This window comes from Ochlerotatus camptorhynchus, unplaced genomic scaffold (assembly GCF_037179485.1).
Source record: "Ochlerotatus camptorhynchus isolate MF236.1 unplaced genomic scaffold, CSIRO-AGI_Acam_v1.1 ptg000402l, whole genome shotgun sequence".
NCBI classification, from domain to species: Eukaryota; Metazoa; Arthropoda; class Insecta; order Diptera; family Culicidae; genus Ochlerotatus; species Ochlerotatus camptorhynchus.
The window spans coordinates 686743-701135 of NW_027040888.1; the positions used below are offsets into that span (position 1 = coordinate 686743).

General features: G+C 40.5%; 1 protein-coding gene across 3 annotated transcripts in view; it reads right to left on the minus strand.

Moving 5' to 3' along the window:
* The window catches only part of LOC135710793 (uncharacterized protein DDB_G0283357), a 404283-nt gene that overhangs the window by 271943 nt on the left and 117947 nt on the right, over positions 1-14393 (minus strand). The gene's annotated exons all lie outside the window — the stretch shown is intronic.

Below are 14393 nucleotides of genomic sequence, written 5' to 3' on the forward strand. Positions count from 1 at the left end.
AGAAGAAGAAGAAGAAGAAGAAGAAGAAGAAGAAGAAGAAGAAGAAGAAGAATAAGTTCCTAGAGCTTCCCAACAATGATTCAAGAAATTCCAGGAACTTATCAAAACAGTTGCATGAGGCTCCTCAAGAAGTTACCTGAGCTATTTCAAGAACTTCCCAAAAAAAAATCCTCAAACATCCCCAGAAAGTTTCCTGAAGTTTCCCAAATTCAACTTCCCTAAGAAGATTCTCATTCCTAGAAACGTTCCCTGAAGAAATACCCTGAACTTCTCCAAGGAGATTCATGTGAGTTTTCCGACTATCTTAAAAGTTTTCTGAGCTTTCTCAAGAAGTAACTGGATTTTGCTCAACAACTTCCCTGATTTTCCCCAAAAAAATGAAAACAATTGCTGATCTTCCTCAAGAAGTTCCATGAAATTATCTATAAAGTTTATTTAAGAACTTAACTTAAGAAGTTTCCTGAACTTCCTATTGAAGAATCCTGAACTTCTCTTAGAGGTTTTTTGAACTCCCCCTAAAAAGTTTTCTGAACTTCTCAAAGAAGTTCCCTGAACTTCCCAAAGAAGTTCCCTGAACTCCCCCAAGAAGTGCTCTGAACTTCTCCAAGAAGATTGCAGAACTTTCCCAGGAAGTTCTCAGATCTTCCCCTACCGTTTTTCTTACCTTCTGCAGGATTTTCCCTGAACATCTACATGAACATTCCTGAAATTCTCCAAGAAGTTCGCTAAGAAATTTCTTTAACGTCCTGAACAAGTTTCAAGAGCTTCCTTAATGGAGAAATTTCCTAAATTCCCCACATAGTATCCTGATTTTTTTCAAAAAGTTCGTAAGAAGGTCTCAGCTCCCCAAAAAGATCCATGAGCTAGTGGAATCCTCTGAAATCCTCCAATAAATTTCCTGAACGATCTTAAGAATTTTCCTGAACATCCCAATAAACTCTGTAAGCATCCGCATGAAATTTTCTGAACTCCACTAAGAAGCTATCTGAAGTTCGTTGAACATCTCAAAGAAGACCGGTGAACATCTCCTTAAGGTTCTTAAAACTTTTCCATGCAGTTAACTGAACTTCTCCAAGAAATACCTTGATCTAATCCAAGAGGTTCCTTGAACTTTTCCAAAAAGTTCCCTGAACTTTTCCAAGACAATACCTGAACTTCTCCAAAAAGTTCTCAGATATTTCCCCTGAAGTTTTCTGAAATTCCCCAAGAAATTATCTGTACTTTTCCAATTTCCTGCAGTTCACTGAGCTTCTCCAAGAAGTTTTCAAAACTTCTCCAAGAAATTCACTGACGTTCTCCAAGAATGTCTCCATGAACTTCCCCAATAAATATCTTGCTCTTCTCCAAGAAGATCCCTGAACTGCTCCAAGGAAATACCTGAACTTCTCCAGAAAGTTCTCAGATGTTTCCCATGAAGTTTTCTGAACTTCCCCAAGAAATTCTCTGCACTTCTCCAATTTCCTGAAGTTAACTGAACTTCTCCAAGAAGTTTTCTGAACTTCTCCAAGAAATTCACTGATGTTCTCCAAAAGTTTCTCCATAAACTTCTTCAAGCAGATCCCTGAACATCTCATAGAAATTCTCCGTACTTTCCCATGAAGTTCAATGAACTTCTCCAATAAATATCTTGATATTCTCCAAGATGATCCCTGATCTTCTCCAAGAAGTTCACTGAACTTCTCCAAGACAAAACCTGAACTTCTCCAAAAATTTCTCAGATGTTTCTCATGAAGTTATCTGAAGTTCTTTAAGAAATTATCTGCCAAGAGCTTTTCCAAGAAGTTTTCTGAACTTCTCCAAAAAATTCGCTGATGTTCTCCAAGAATTTCTCCATGAACTTATTCAAGCAGATCCCTGAACATCTCATAGAAATTCTCCCTTCTTTCCCGTGAAGTTCAATGAACTTCTGCAATACATATCTTGATTATCTTCAAGAAGATTCCTGATCTTCTCCAAAAAGTTCCCTGAACTTCTCCTAGACAATATCTGAACTTCGCCAAAAAGTTCTCAGATGTTTCCCATGAAGTTTTCTGAACTTGCCCAATAAGTTATCTGCACTTCTCCAATATCCTGCAGTTCACTGAGCTTCTCCAAGAAGTTTTCTGAACTTCTCCAAGATATTTAATGATGTTCTTCAAGAATTTTTCCGTGAACTTCTTCAAGCAGATCCCTGAACATCTCATAGAAGTTCCAAAAAAAAAAGGAGTGCGCGTTTGATTAGTATTGTCGCATTAATGGCCCTTCGCTCAATTTCAACTTCTGTTAAATTTTCACATTACCGAACTCTAGCGAAACTATCAATGTATATCCTATTGAGAACATTCTCTCGCTAATAAATTATCTCACTAAAGATTCTGTTGATATAAGTATAGCATTTCCTTCCAACTCTGAAAATCTTAAACTTCACGTATGACGTAACTAAACACTTTGATAGATTGCATCCAAAGAAATTCCCTGACCTTCCCAAAAAAAAAAAAAAAAACATGCAAACTTCTCACAAAGCTCCCTAACCAACTCAAGAAGTCGAAGAAGTTCTTTGAATGCGTCCTAAAAGTTTCCTGAACTTCACCAAAAAGATTCCTTAACTCCTCAAAGAAGTTCTCCGAACTTCACAAAAATGTGTCCAGTGCTACTCAGGAGTGTTCCCTGAATTAAGTGATCTTTATTATCGAAAGAAGTTTACTGGTCATTTCAAAAAGTTCTCTTAAACTTCCCAAAAAGTTCCCTAAGCATCCTCAGAAGATTTCTTAACTTCAGATAACTTGAATTTCACATGATCTTGCAAGAGGAAGCTCCTAGAACTTCCCAAATCGATTCAATAAACTCCCTGAACTCCCCAAAACAGTTGCACAAAACAAAAGCTCCCTCAAATTTCCACTCAATCTTCCCAAGAAGTTCCCTACGGAAGAAAAAGAAGTTAAACAGCAAAACAAGTTCGCTTTCATTTAATTCCACTTCCATTTAATTCAAGTTTCAAGTCCTTCCCAGAAACGTTTCCTGAACTACTGCCAAAGCAGCGTTGAAAAAGATCACGATATTTCACGAAGCTCACCATGGGAAAAGTTCGTGAGTCGTTGTGAGTTTTGGAGAACTTTTCCAACACTGCTCCAAACAGATTCTTGTGATTTTTCGTGTTTCCTAAAAGTTTCCAGAGCTTTCCCAAAAAGGTTCCAGATTTTCGCCAGGATGATTCTTAACTTTCCCCAAAATCTCTGATCTTCCCTAGTAAGTTCCATGCAATTCTCCATAAAGTTTCCTGAACTTCATGTAAGCAGTTACTTGACCTTCCTCATGAAGTATCATGAACTTTCACAAGAAGTATTCCTGAACATCCCAAGAATCTCTCAGAACCTCTCCAAGAAGGTCTCTGAACTTCCTGAAGCAGTTTTCTGAACTTCCCAAAGGAGTACTATGAACCCCCCCAAAGAAGATCTTTCTACTTTCCTATGAAGTTCTAAGATCTTCCCCTACACACAACGTAAAAATTATGTAAATTCCGGTGCCCTGAGACCGACACATGCAAGCGACCTAAAACGCATAAGAAACGCATTTTTCGTCGAGTTGCATGTGTTTCGTTTTTCGAACACTTTATTTTACACGGCATGTTTGTTTACGTTCCATGATGTACGTCAAAGATGGATTACGTCTCGTGTAAAAATCGTTATTTCTAAGTGCGAAGAACTTCTCCTAACTCCTCCTAGGTGTTCCTTGAAGATCTCCAAGAACTTCCCATGAACTACACCAACAAGTTCCCTAAGAAAATTCCTTAACTTCTCAAAAAAGTTGCAAGAGTTTCCCTGAAACGTTTACTGAAGAAATTCCATTCATTCTCCAAAGAGTATCCAGAGGTTTTCCCAGATCTTCCCCAAGAAGTTCCATGAGCTTCCCCAAGACGATCACTGAACTTCCTCACGACATTCATTGAAATTTACCAAGCAATTTTCCTGAACTCCCCAATAAAGTTCTCTGAACATCCCCAAGAAATTTCGTTAACGTTTTCAAGAAGTCTCCTGAACATTTCAAGTTCTCTGAGCTTCCCTAAGAAGTATTTAAGAACTCTCTCAAGAAGCTATCTGAACTTTCTTTAGAATTTCTCTGAACATCCCAAAGAAGGTCGCTGAACTACCCCAAGAAGATCTCCGAACTTCTCCAAAAAGATCCCTGAACATCTTTTAGAAATTCTCAGAGTTGTAGAACAAAAGGTCGAAGGAACAAACCCCGAGTAGCACATTTCCGGCACCAAAAGTTGCAGAAACTTGTTTATGACTGGAATAAGTCGTATAGAAGTTTCCAAAACAGATTTGCGACGAGCGTGCTACTAGGGAAGGTAGAATTTATCTTAGAGAGACAAAATGTCGAATAGAAAAAAAGGTCGAAATAACAAAAGGCTGAATTGGATAAAACGGTCGAAATGGATAAACTGGTCAAATTGTTAGAGGATTAAATGGGTGGCTAACTCCTACTCATACAACTATTTAACAAATATTTTTACTTTTTTAAATCATGAGCAGTTCTTTGGAAAATTAAGATAACAAATAGTTACTGTGCTTGTTATGAAAAAAAAATAAAAATAATAACTGCCTTTCTCCAGAATATTTTCCTTCTCTAAATCATGAGCCGTTGGGTATTTTAAAAGTATTATTTTTTAGTTCTTAAAGAACTCTGAGCGAGAATTTTCTAAATAATCTTTTGTCAATTTTGATGTTGATTTTATAGAAATTTACAACGTTTTGTCCATTCGACCTTTTGTTCATTCGGTCTTTTGTTCATTCGAACTTGTGTCCATTCGACATTTTATCAATTTTACCTTTAGTCCATTCGACGTTTTGTGCTTTCGACCTTCTGTCCTTTCGACCTTTTGTCGATTCGAACTATTTTCCCTTTAAGTTCAATGCAACGTTTTTTTGAACTTTTGAATCCCTCTGACCATTTCATTTCCATTTTCCTTTCTACCTTTTGTGCTATCAACCTTCTGTCCTTACGACCTTATGTCTTTTCGGTCGTTTATGCTTTCGACATTTTTTCCATTCGATCTTTTGTCCTTCGACGTTTTGTCATAGATCCATTCTCAGAACTTTCCCATGAAGTTCTCTAAATTTATCCAAGAAATTTCCTGAACATCTCCAAGATTTCTCTGATCTTCTCCAAAAAGTTTCCTGACCTTCTCCAAGACGATCCCTGAACTTCTCCAAGAAGCTCTCACATCTTTCCTAAAAAGTTCTCTGAACATCCCCAAGACATCCTTAGCACTTTCAATTTCCTGAAGTTCGCTGAGCTTCTGCAATAAGTTTGCTGAACTTCTCCTCTGATCTTCTACGAGGATTTCCCATATTTTCTCCAAAAAGTTCTCTGATCTTCTTCGAGATGCTCCCTGATGCTCTCCGATGAATTCCCTGATATTCTCCGAGATATTTTCTGATCTTCTCCAAAAATTTCTCTGTTCTTCTCCAAAAAGTTCTCTGCACATCCTCAAGAAGTTTTCTAAATATCTTCAAGAATTTCCCTCAACTTTTCCAAAAAAATATCTGAACTTCTCCCAGAAGCTTCCTGATCTTCTCTGAGACGTTCCCTGATATTCTCCGTGAAGTTCCATGATCTTCTCCCAGAAGCTTCCTGATCTTCTCCAAAAAGTTTTTCGAGGTTCTCTAAACAGCTCCAAGAGTTTCCATGAACTTCTCCGTGAAATTCTATGATCTTCTCCAAGAATTTCTCTGAACTTCTCCAAGAAGCTCCCTGAATTTCTCCAAGAAGTTCTCATATCATTCCTATTAAGTTCTCTAAACTTCCCTAAGAAGTACCCTGAGTCTAACAGTTCTCTGCACTTCTCCAATTTCCGGAAGTTCACTTAACTTCTCCAAGAAGTTAGTTAAACATGTTCAAGACGTTCCCTGATCTACTTTGTTAATTTTCCTAATCTTCTTCGATAAGTTCCCAGATAATTTCGGAGAAGTTTTTTGATCTTCTCAAAAAAGTTCCCTGAGCTTTTCCAAGAAGTTCTCACAATTTCCCCAAAAATATACCTGAACTCGGATATATACTCGGATCTTTCCTATGAGTTTCTCTGAACATCCCCAAGACGTTCCCTGAGCTTCTCCAAGAAGTTATCAACACTTCTCTTATTTCCTGAAATTCGTCGACCTTTTCTGAGAAGTTCCTTCAACTTCTCTGGGAATTTCCCTCTTCTTCTCAGGGAAGTTCTCTTATCTTCTCCAAAAAGTTCCTTTGTTTTCAAGATGTTCACTGAACTTCTCCAAGAAGATCTCTGTATATCCTCAAAATGTGATTTGAAGAGTTTATCTGAAAATCTCCGAGAATTTCTTTGAACTTCTCCAAGAAAATCCCTGATTTTTATCAAAAAGATCGCAGATCTTTCCCATGAAGTTTTCAGGACTTCCCCAAGAAGTACCCTGAGATTTTCCAAGAAGTTCTCTGCACTTCTCCAGTTTCCTGAGGTTTGCTAAACTTTTCCAAGAAGTTCGTTTAACTTCTTCAAGAAGTTCTCCAAGAAGTACGCTGAAATTATCCGAGAAGTTCCATGATCTTCTCCAAGCATTACCTTGATCATCTCCTAGAAGTTCCCCGATCTTATCGAAGAAGTTTTCTGAACTTCACCCATATGGTCTCTGAATATCCCAAAGCAGCTCTTTGAATATCTCCACGAAGTTCTGAACTGCTCCAATAAGTTCCCTGAATTTCTCCAGCAGTTTCCTTTAATTTCCCAACTTCTCCATAAAGTTTCCTGAACTTTTCTAAGATGATCCCTGAACATCTCCGAGAAGTTCTCAGAACAACCTCAAAAAGTTCTCTGAACATCTCTCTCCAAGCAGTTTCCTAAGCTTCTCCAATAATTCCCCCAAACTTTCTGGAACTTTTCCAAAAAGTTCCCTAAATTTCTCCAAGAAGTTCTCTGATCTCAAGTTCTCCCATGAAGTTCTCTGAACTTTCCCAAGAAGTTCTATGAACTTCCCAAGATAGTTTTCTGATCATCTTCAGGAAGTGCACAGAATTTCCCCAAGAAGTATCCGAGCTTCCCCGTAAATTTCAAATTCTGCAATTAAATCCAGAAAACTTCGAAGAAAATAAAAAAAAATAAAGAAGTTTCTTCATATTCAGGGCAGTATCGATTACTTCCAAGATGAACAGAGAACTTCAGAGCAGTCCCATTAGCTTCGGGAATCATTCAGGAACCTTGAAGGTGTTCCAAAGAAATATGGAATATTCCGTGAATTTCAGGAATGTTCCGAAAACTTCAGGAACATTATAGTTTTATAAATTTCTGGAAATTTTCCTTGAAGTTCCCCTGATTACAACTATTTTCCGATAGGTCAATTTGTTTTATTTAAATGATCTTTATTTCTTGCATTTGTGTAGTTTACATGATTGAATTCTCAAGTGACAGAGAAGGGCTTTTCAACAAACTTTAATAAAATCGCGGGGGCTTTTAATGAAAGTTCCCTGATCTTCTCTGATACTTTCTCCGAGACGTTGTTTGATCGTCTCAGATCAGATCTCTGATCTTCTCCAAAAAAATCCCTGAACTTATTCAAGAAGTTCCTAGAACTTCTCCAAGCCCTTCTCACATCTCTCCCATGAAGTTCTCTGGACTTCCTCAATAAGTTCCTTGAGCTTCTCCGAAAAGTTGTCTGCACTTTTCCAATTTCCTGACGTTCGTTGAACTTCACCAAGATGTTCATTAAACTTCTTAAAAAAGTTCGCTGAAGCATTCTGGGAAGTCCAGAGAACTTTAATAAGTTCAGAAATCTTTCGGGTAGTTCCAATTATATCAAGAAAGCACGTAAAACATCTGGAAAGTCTAGAATTTAGGTGAAATTTTAAGATGTTGATGAATTAGTTTGATAACTTAAGGATAAATTCATGAATTTCAGGGTGAATTTAAAATCGCTTGTTTCTAGTGGTTACTGCTATTGTTTCACACCAATACTGCCACCTCTGTATAAGTCTATCTTGATTTTATAACACCTTATAAGTCTGTTGTCTGAACGATCGCAGTAGACCGCGCTTGAAAGCTGACGTGTTTTTCTTTTACTGCGTATTTTTCATAAGCGAATTAAACGATTTTCATTGCCTCCCGGGGGCCCGGTTCTCCGAGTTCAGTTCGAGTTCGGCGTGTAGTTCTATTGAGATATCGGTCCGGTTGGTGAATTAGGCCGGGAACGTATTGATAATGTGTCCATCGCAAGTTTTGTTGGTGATTCGGTGGCCGACGTTGCCGTGAATTAGTAAGTTTTCCGCTGCTGGTCTCTCACCGGTGTCGGAGATTGCGAGCAATATGAAAAATGCCTCGCTGGATACGCCCAAGGCTGGACGGGTGGCAGTTGGTGGCCGCGAACTGTTCTTGGGGAAAGCACTAGATGCGAACCTCCTCCCAGATGACCATGGTAATGCAAGAAAATCGGTGTTCGTTAAAGGAAGTATTACGAAAAAAGTGCATCACGAAATGAGATGCAAAGCTTAGAGAAAATCAAAATTACCGAACCCATCCCATCCAGTGGATCTTCTCAAAAAAGTTCCCTGAACATCTACAAGACAATACCTGAACTTCTCCAAAAAGTTCTCAGATGTTTCCCATGAAGTTTTATGAACTTGTCCAATAAGTTATCTGCACTTCTCCAATTTCCTGCAGTTCACTGAGCTTCTCCAAGAATTTTTCTGAACTTCTCCAAGATATTCAATGAAGTTCACCAAGAATTTCTCCATGAACTTCTTCAAGCAGCTCCTTGAACATCTCATAAAAGTTCTCCGTACTTTCTCATGAATAAATTAATATCTTGATCTTCTCCAAGAAGTTTCCTGAACTTCTTCAAGATAATACCTGAACTTCACCAAAAAGTTGTCAGATGTTTCCCATGAAGTTCTCTGAACTTGCCCAATAAGTTATCTGCACTTCTCCAATTTCTTGAAGTTTACTGAGCTTCTCCAAGAAATTCACTGATGTTCACCAAGAGTTTCTCCATGAACTTCTTCAAGCAGATCCCTGAGCATCTCATATAAATTCTCCGTACTTTCCCATGAAGTTCAATGAACTTCTCCAATAAATATCTTGATATTCTCCAAGAAGATCCCTGATCTTCTCCAAGAAGTTCCCTGAACTTCTCCAAGACAATACCTGAACTTCTCCAAAAGTTCTCAAATGTTTTCCATGAAGTTCTCTGGAATTCCCCAAGAAATTCTCTGCACTTCTCCAATTTCCTGAAGTTAACTGAGCTTCTCCAAGAAGTTTTCTGAACTTCTCCAAGAAATTAACTGATGTTCTTCAAGAATTTCTCCGTGAACTTCTTCAAGCAGATCCCTGAACATCTCATAGAAGTTCCCAAAACCTTCCCATGAAGTTCACTAAACTTCTCCAAGAAATACCTTGATCTTCTCAAAGAGCTTCCCTGAACGTCTCAAAGAAGTTCCCTGAACTGCTCCAAGAAAATACCTGACATTCGCTAAAAAGACCGCTTCACTATCCAAAGTGAGTCCAGTTCTGCATAATTCATTCTTCCCACTTTCAAAAAAGTCTCTTCCGTGAAAGTTGTGGTTCTAGCTACAACGGATGTTGTGCATTTTCAGCAGTATTCAAAACTGCTCCCGTTACAGGAGAATTTCACTTTATCAAATGGAGTGTTTCTGAGCCTGAACATTAAAGCAAACCAAAATTGGCCGACTGGAAATCGATTTCACCGCTCCATTTGTTAGCTGAAAATGTCCCTACCAGCAACCTTAAGATCCCGCAATGCATCCCGATTCTGGCGGAAAGCTCCTTCCAACGTTCCCCTTACAATTATTCGCCCCTAATTGGATGCTAAGCCCCCTGGAACCATGATTACTGCTTCCCAGTAGCATCGCCAACTACAAAGTTATCACTCCCTTCGAATCATGTAAATTTCCATCTCGGGTCTGAAACGGGTCAAGAAGCCTTGCCTGCCTGCCTACCGATGAACTACACAAACAGAGGGCCTCCGAGCAGCTGCTGCTGCTGCTGCTGCTGAGACAGATCAAAAGCGCTACCCTCGTCCTCATGGCTCCTGGAGGCGACGGCAAGGAGATGAGCGCAAATTAGTAGCAAAAGAGGCCGGCCAGAAGGCGGCAATAAAAACGCAAGGGAAAAAACGCTCCCGTGCCGGAACACTGAAAGGAGGGAGGCAAAAAAGTCAAGCATTAATTAAAACTATTTAAACAATTTTATCATAAATTGAAAGAGAAAAGAGTGCGAGTTTCGCCCGGCCAATAGCTGCAAGATAAAAGTACACAGTCGAGATGAATAAATGAGAATGTTTTCCCTCCGCGGACTCGGGCGTTCCTTTGAAGGACTTGACTCACTGACTCTGAACTGGACGGGATGCCTTCTGGGAGGATTTATATGCATAAGCAGCGGTGAGTGTGCGGGGGGTGCCGAGGAATTCTTCGACTCGCACCCCCCGCAGCTATTGCCAAGTCGTGAACAAAAGCTCGGCGTAAATATTAATTATCTTATCCTGAATCGCGAACGGACTCCACCCCGACAAAACTCCTCCAAGCTGAACCCCCAGCCGGAACGAAAGGGACGCTGCGCTGTTGGTTGGCAATATTTATGGATGAAATAAGCGTGAAATAATAGCTTCTCGGCTCCTAGGAACACAATGCAGGGAAGTTTTCCCTTAAGAACAGGCAGAGGCGGGTGGCCTTCGAGTCGTCGTCTCGAGCAATCGTAAATCACAATTTGAATGTTTTAATGAATTCGTTACTTTTCAGTCAATGGTGCGGCGAGGCGAAGGGTGGTTGTTCACATATTTGGATCGGTCACGCCATTGAGCGGCGAGCCTGGCCTGGGTAATTGTTCAAATAGTAGAATCGACGCGCGAAAGCCATGTCCGATCCAATGGACGAAAGCAATTACTCCAATTTGCTATTATAAGTCAAATTGATTAACGTAATAAGATAATAAAGCTCAAAACCGACCGCGGCCTGCGCTGCTGCTGCTGCCGGCTGAGTGTATGGACACGGGGGTTAAGTTATGGTCCAATGCTCCGCAGAAGAAAGGGTACATGTATGCCCGGTGCGCATTTAAGGTCTGAGCGTTCAATTGAAGAACCAACGTACCACCCCCTCCCCCCTACCCCCGCGAAATCCCAATTGCATAGGTGAACTTCGATCATATGAAACCGAGCGCCAAATGGAAGCCTCCTCCTCGTCGTCGTCGTCGTCGTCGGTGGTGGCGGCGGTGGTGGTGGCAGCAGCAGCGATGTGTGAGCCCGGATAGCTCTCTTTGGGCAGACACGATTTATTAGCGGAAAACAATATAAAAGTAAATAAAAAATTACCAGGTTCACTTTTATTTATAAACAGCGCGAATAGAAAACAATAAATCACGATTTTTCTGCCATTTTTTTACCCCTACTCGCCGCGAAATTGCTCATAGTTTCTACTCCAAAGGAGCCCGAGAGGCTTCATTTCTGAAAGAGCTGCTGAGCCGGGTGAGTTGAAAACAAAAATAGAAAGGCAAAAAAGCGCTCGTTCGACGTTAATAAACTTGTTCATGTTCTACTGGCTGCTGTTGTTGCTCCGGTTGCTGCCCGCCGTGTGGACAACGACGACGATGACGACGGGTTCGGGCGAGATCTATCTCGATTCTTCCCTTTCTGGGAGATGCCAGAAGCGCCCGCACTAGACTCGACTGTTTATCTTGGTCGCCGTTGTTGATGTTCTTGTTGTTGTTGTTGTTATTGTCCGTTGAAGTGCATTTTGCTTTTATTCCTCGAACAAATTTTTATTGAAAACGAACGTGGATTTTACTGGGGGCGGTTTTTTGAACTTGGAACATTCCAAATGAAAGAGAAAAATGAATTCCGTCTTAAATGGATGGATAATGTTCTAACTGCGAACAATTTAAGTTACTATTAGGAAAAGCCGTAAGACCGTAAGTATAACTCATGTTTATCAACAACCACTGCACCAAATTATACCAACCAGGTATCATAAAACTCTATGTTTGCGTTTGATCAATTAAATTCCACGATTTCCTCACCAATCGATTGACCTCCCGAGTTTCATTTGTCATTTTCGGATGTGCTCCAGTCCCTCCTGGGTACTCTCGGGGATATATCCAGACTCAAGAGTCTGACTTGTCGTCATGTGACAACAAATCGCATATAAGAGTGCAATAATAAGACTGTTCAGGACGACATTGGATACAACCGCATCCGGACAAGTCCCAGGTGCTCCCAAGGAAGTAGTCAGAATCATGCGACGTACTACGCCACATAAGAACTCAATAGCATGATCCATGACGGTTGTATCTATGTAGTGCACAAGGAGTTGACAGTATCTGTGTTAAGATAAAACCTAATATAAGATTTACACATAAGATTTCAATAACTTTTTGTCTTTATATGATCTTTAATTCTTGTATTTGTGTGGTTTACATGTATGAATTATAAAGCCACACAGATGCGACTTTTCAACTTTACTTCATTTCAAATTTTTAATTATTATTTAAAGTTTCTAGTCCTATCAGGCCTGTTTTAAAGTATGATTAGTTTTAAATTTAAAAAATGAGACTACCTATAACTACTATTTACAACTACAAGTACTATATACACCTAACCTACTATATACAAATTGCTTACCAAAGCATGTTTTGATGTGTGCATTTCTGCACAAACCTAGTCTTAATGTCATCAATTTTGAAATCTAATTTTGGAACGTTCGCCTCTTGGTGCAGGTATGAAATTCTTGTGTCGAAGGGACGATCAAGGATCATCCTAAGCACTCTGTTCTGAGCGACGTGGATTTTGTTCCTGTGAGTCTGTGCACATGATTTCCACACCGGAGCTGCGTAGAGGATCGCAGAGGTGCTATAATTTGTTTGTAGATAGCCAGTTTGTTCACCATTGATAGGCGGGATCTGCGGCAAATCAGCGGATACAGACACTTTCGGAGGACCACTCAACCTATGTGCCATCCATGATTACAATAAAGCTGGGTTTAGATAGGGCAAGTCGATTGATCAAGCCAGTTGAATTGAACTGACTTGAACGCGAATGTGTACACCATGCCATTCAACTGACTTGATCAACTCACTTGAATTGAAAAAAGTTGAACCAGGCTCAACATTTCAAGCCAATTGAATTCAACTGTGTTGATCATATGACTTGCCTAGTCTAAGCCCAGCTTAAAAGAGGTAGCCGATTTTAGTTTGGAAAATTGCCCATGGAGGAACATTATTGTTTGTATTTTAGAGGCATTGATTGTGATTTTCCACGTGGTGGCATAATCAGCAAAGGCGTCAAGGCATCATTGGAGCTTGTTTGTTATTTTGCGAGGCATCCTACCCTTGACGGTTATTGCGGTATCATCTGCGAGAACAGGAAGAACAGGAATGTCCGAAGCATAGATGCTGTAAAGCAAAGGAAACAACAGACTTCCTTGCGGGACTCGTACTGTGATGGAGAACGTGTTTGGTAGGCAGCCATTCAACGATACCCTGAACCATTATCTGTTTGACCGTCAAGCAGTTCAGTTCAGTTCGGATTCCCGCTCGCCTTCTCGAGTTGTTCGGTTTTAGTTTGTTTTTTCGTTTCGCGTCGTGAAAGTGCCGTCATCGTTCAACTTGCCAAAAACCAGATGGTGCGTCAGCGTACTAGCGCACCAGCGTTAGGGGGCCCTACGAAGAAGGCCCGAACGCAGACCGGAGCGTCAATGAACGACGCTGAAAACCTTGTGCTGCATAGCAATCAGTTCTCAATGCTCGAGGAAGATACCGTTGCCATCACAAAAAAGGAGGATGTTGATCAGCTTAGGACTGTGTTGACAGATCAAAACCTACAGCCTCGGTTTAAGGTCTGCAGCGTCGGAACAAAAATTATGTGCTCAGCCTTCCCAAGGCTATGGGAAGTTTCCTGAAGGACAACAAGGTGGATTTTTACACGCATGATTTGCCATCGCTGAAGCCACTGCAGGTAGTTTTGCGAGGTTTGCCGTTATTCGAGGCGGCCGTTATGAAGGCTGAGCCAGAGGCGACCCTTGCCGAACACCAGCTATCCCAAGTAACATTGCAAGCTTTATAGAGGTTTTATAGCATTCTTCAAGTCTAAATCATGGTCTACAGAACCATAATAAAACCAATATTTTTACTTGGGATTCCTGGTTCACTTTATCAAGGGCACCATCACAACGGGATCTGTTCCAAGTCATCATCTCTTGGCAGTCGTACAGAGCTCAACACCGTGATGTAACGCAGTGCATGAACTGCCTCCTATACGGCCATGGCACGAAAAATTGCCATATGAAGCCACGCTGAGACAAGTGTAGGGGTACCCACGCGACAGCGTCCTGTGGTCAAGCCAAAGTGTGCGAACTTCAGTGGAAACCACCGTGCGTCCACTCGCGACTACCCCAAGCGAGCGGAG